This window comes from Crinia signifera, chromosome 19 (assembly GCF_055691185.1).
Source record: "Crinia signifera chromosome 19, ASM5569118v1, whole genome shotgun sequence".
NCBI classification, from domain to species: Eukaryota; Metazoa; Chordata; class Amphibia; order Anura; family Myobatrachidae; genus Crinia; species Crinia signifera.
Window position 1 is genome coordinate 89,473,607 of NC_139226.1, and position 4,721 is coordinate 89,478,327.

Below are 4,721 nucleotides of genomic sequence, written 5' to 3' on the forward strand. Positions count from 1 at the left end.
CCAGGCTGAAAGAGCCGGGGCCGGTAATTAAAAATCAGGGAACCCGACAAATAGGGGTTCCCCGATTTTTAACAACCAGCCCCAGGCTCCAGGTCCGGGGCTGGTTCCCAAAATACGGGGGACAAAATGACTAGGGGTCCCCCGTATTTTAAGAACCAGCCCCAGGCCAAACCAGCCAGCAGGGTAATGCCACAGCCGGGGGGAGACTTTTTATACAAGTCCCCCCGGCCAAAGCATTAACCCTCTGACCAGTCAGCCTGACCAGGGGCCCTGGGGGAGTGGGGACCCCCCCAATAAAGGGGTCCCCCCCCTCCAGGACTTACCTGACCAGGCTGAAGCCTGCTGCTGTCCCCGGTGGCCCTGTGCGGTGGCCACCGGGCTGATCTTGGTGTAAAAAAAAGATGAATAAACTATTGTTTTAAACTGTGAAACTATGAGTCCCAGCAAGCCTTCCCTGCAAGCTGGGACTTGGAGAACCACAAGTCCCAGCCTGCGGGGCATTAAAGGGCCCGCTGGCACTTGTAGTTCCAAAGTAAAAAAAAATAGTTAAATAAATACACACTGACACCTGAAAAATAAAAGTTTGATACAAACATTACACACACACACTGATACTTACCTATCTTGATCCCGTAGGTAGGTCCCAGAGTCTTGATCCGGTGCCTTGTCCTGGTTCCGGATCATGTCGTCATTCTTCATCATATCGATCTTCATGTCGGCGTCAGGTCCGGGTCCGAAGAAATCCATGGTGGACCTGTGGAAGGAAATCCAACTCACCCAGGTCCTCCATGGAAGTTCTTCTGGCTTGGTCCAGGGCTTCTTGCATCTTCTTCCAACTTCTGGCTTCTTATTCACGCTGCCGGCGACTCCAGCAAAGCTCCCCGACTGTCAGAGCCACAGAGATCCTTCCTCCTCGGCGTCTGGACTAAGAATGAATTCTGGCATATGTGTGTGTATATATATATATATATATATATATATATATATATATATATATATATATATATATATATATGTGTATATATATATATATATATATGTGTGTGTGTATATATATATATATATATATATATATATATATATATATATATATCACCACAATAGTGCTAATTAGCGCCCAGTAGTCACACTAGTCTTTCCTTATCTCTATACCATCCATAGACACATTTTTAAAATGAAAAACATTTATTGTAAAATCACTTTAAAACGATTTGTTTGTACAGTTTTCTCAACAGAAGATTTTCTTTATACAATGGATGTATGCAAAAAGCCCGACGCGTTTTGTCTCACAACGAGACTTCATCAGGGGTGCTTTACATATATCTATAAATAAAACATAGTAATAAGCATATCAGACGAGGAAAGACAAAAATATACATACAATTAAAATAATTTTTTTACATTTTTACAAATTGTCCTGTATGGATGAAGAACAGACGGAAGATATTCTTTTTATAGTATTACTTTTATCAGATTCGTATATAAGAAAAAGACTATTTTTATTATTTTAAAATTCACCATATATCATTAATTGAAAAGAAAACATTTTTCTTGGAAATAAGATTCAAGCGGGAGGAAGGGGAGGAAAGAGAAACGTGGAAATTTCCAGCTTGCATTACTATTATCATGTGAATTTTATATTTTATTCCCATAATTTTGTGAGTTTATGAAATAAAAAGCATGTCATACCTTGTTCGGTCTGTATAGTAATTTCTCAGCAGAGAATAAAATTTCGGTACTGGTTTTACTGTCAATGGTTCAAACCTGACTCCTCATTGGGTATACTACAACTACCAACAGAAATATATAGATTCAAACTCATGATATCAATTTTAATCTCAATTGATTTATATACACTCATTAGGTTTCAGTTTTACCTTTAATTTATAATCTGTTTTGCTGGTCCATAATAATTCTTCACTTTTTATTTTATGAGGAATATCTAATGGGTTCAATGAATATAACAAGTTTTATGACACATAAATCCAACCCATTTAGATCCCTTTCAAATTATATTTATGTTCATATACATACCGATTAGATTTTAGTTTTTTAGAATGACCAGGTGTTTGCGCAATCCTTGCGCCTCCACAGGTATAAAAAATCAGGTAAATTGGACCACAATTTAAAGTTTTTTTATCCTTCTCTCTTCTATAAAGAGGGGAGAAAAGTATATTAAAACTTATTTTAAGCTAGTTACAGATGTCCCCTTTATAGTACTATTTTTATTAGATTTTTACATACCTAATGGATAGGTGATCCTATAATCCTTAGAGGCAAAAAAGCTTTCCAAAGGAACAAAGGAAATTCCTAATGGACGGCACATGAAAACATTGTATTACAATCAAAGTTTAGGGTAGCAAACACTATTTCCAGCTTTTATCCCCATAAGATCAAATAGCTTTTTGTACCTGGTATCTCCAGTAGTAGTGCTCTCCTCTGTATCCAATGTGCAAGTGATACCTGTATGCCCAGGTCTCCTATTTATAGGAGGAAGTCTATGACCTCACTTCCTGTGTCTCTATAAATGTGTATTTGTTTTTTTTTTATTTACTTTATTTTAAATATAATATAGATCTATTTATATAATTTTCTATAATTATTAGTGCATTCATTAATTAATTATTTGAGTGAAATAATAATAATAATATTTTAATTGTGCCATAGTGAGCTTTAATTTTATATCCCTATACTCTCAGTAATTGATTTTTTACTTTATTTTAAATATAGTATAGATCTATTTATATAATTTTCTATAATTATTAGTGCATTCATTAATTAATTATTTTGGAGTGAAATAATAATAATAATATTTTAATTGTGCCATAGTGAGCTTTAATTTTATATCCCTATACTCTCAGTAATTGATTTTTTACTTTATTTTAAATATAATATAGATCTATTTATATAATTTTCTATAATTATTAGTGCATTCATTAATTAATTATTTTGGAGTGAAATAATAATAATATTTTAATTGTGCCATAGTGAGCTTTAATTTTATATCCCTATACTCTCAGTAATTGATTTTTTGTTTGTTTAAATATATCATAATTTATTTCCCCACTAATAATAGGAGCCCCTAAATCTCATGGATAGTCAACTGGAAACCGTGTTTGCCTTACAAAGTATAGATAGCATTAACCCTCTTAATCTAATTTTTATTTCAAGCCAAATTAGAATATTACTTGAAAAGTGATATGGGACCCAGAATGATAATGGACCCATACTTTTTGCTAAGCGGATGACAAACTATAACAATTTAAAGTTACATATTGACATATCTCCAACCTGATAGCAAGTTGTTACAATTTTACATATAAATACACCATATGGATATTATAAAGATATAACCGGCATAAGTATTACAATGAAGTTGCAAGCTTAACAAAGCATGGAATTTCACCCCATATCTCCAACCTGATAGCAAGTTGTTACAATTTTACATATAAATACACCATATGGATATTATAAAGATATAACCGGCATAAGTATTACAATGAAGTTGCAAGCTTAACAAAGCATGGAATTTCACCCAAGCCCAGATGTAGAAAAAAAAAAAAAAAAAAAAATAAATAAATCTTGGAACATTTTACAAGAGTGTTTACCCAGGTCATGGTAAAATTTACATACATATAGTATTTATCAGTATATTTCCATATTCACAATTTGTACAGGAATAACATTTCCCAATATTCCCAGTACATCACAAGAATACTAATGCGGTTGGAATGTACCTATATAAGGCCAAACTTAAAGAAAGGGAGTGATTTCAATGCATTCATTAAGTCCCTTTGGGGTCATGGTATCAAGGGAATAGATCCAAAAGGATTCTCTCATAGTTAATAGTCTGTCTTTATCACCTCCTCTTGGATCATCCTTAATTTGTTCCAAGACGGAAAATTTAAAGGAGCTTACTTCAGAGTTATGCTTACACTCAAAATGTCTAGGTAAGCTGTGTGTCTGTACTTTTTTCTTTATGTTACGTAAGTGCTCCTGAATGCGCAATTTCAGATTCCTCTTCGTCTTACCAATATATGATAAATTACAACCGCATTTTACAATATACACCACATAAGTGGAGTTACATGTTACCACATTTTGCATCCTATAATCTTTTTTCAGATGTTCTGGAATGCTAGGACCTTTCCTATCTATATACTGGCAGCATATACATTTATTACAGGGATATAGTCCCTTCCTGTCAAACATATTCCCCATTTGTAATGGGGGATTTGAGTTTTTAACTTGTCTAAGTTTGCTAGGGGCCAGTATACTTTTAAGGTTTTTTGCCTTCCTGAAGACAATATCTGGTCTATCTGGAAGGTGAGGGCCTAGAACAGGGTCCATTTTTAATAGGTACCAATGTTTTTGGAGACATTTAGTAATTTGTTTGTTTTCCTGGCTATATTGTGTAATGAATGGTCTTAATTTTTTTGGGGTGGATTTTACCTTCACCTGAAGGAGATCCTGTCTATTTTATAAAGATGCTCTCTCTTGGTCTTTTCGAATGTTTGAACTTTTATATCCTCTTTCCAAGAAGTTTCTAGCAAGTAAGTCAGATTGTTCCCAGTATGTTTCCACACTGCTACAATTCTTTCGGATTCTGACAAACTGGGCATAGGGGACGTTATTTTTCCACCTATCTAAATGGCAGCTGTTGGCTGGGATATAACTATTGGCATCTGTTTTTTTTTAAAATGTTTTGGTATTGATTTTAT

General features: G+C 34.3%; 1 long non-coding RNA gene across 1 annotated transcript; it reads right to left on the reverse strand.

Moving 5' to 3' along the window:
* Positions 1 to 1,303: 1,303 nt before the first annotated feature.
* LOC146042255 (uncharacterized) lies at positions 1,304 to 1,943 on the reverse strand. The gene is made up of 3 exons (XR_014463812.1): positions 1,878 to 1,943; positions 1,690 to 1,790; positions 1,304 to 1,323 (listed from the first exon to the last, which is right to left on the reverse strand). It is a non-coding gene; the product is annotated as an uncharacterized LOC146042255 (long non-coding RNA).
* Positions 1,944 to 4,721: the final 2,778 nt, after the last annotated feature.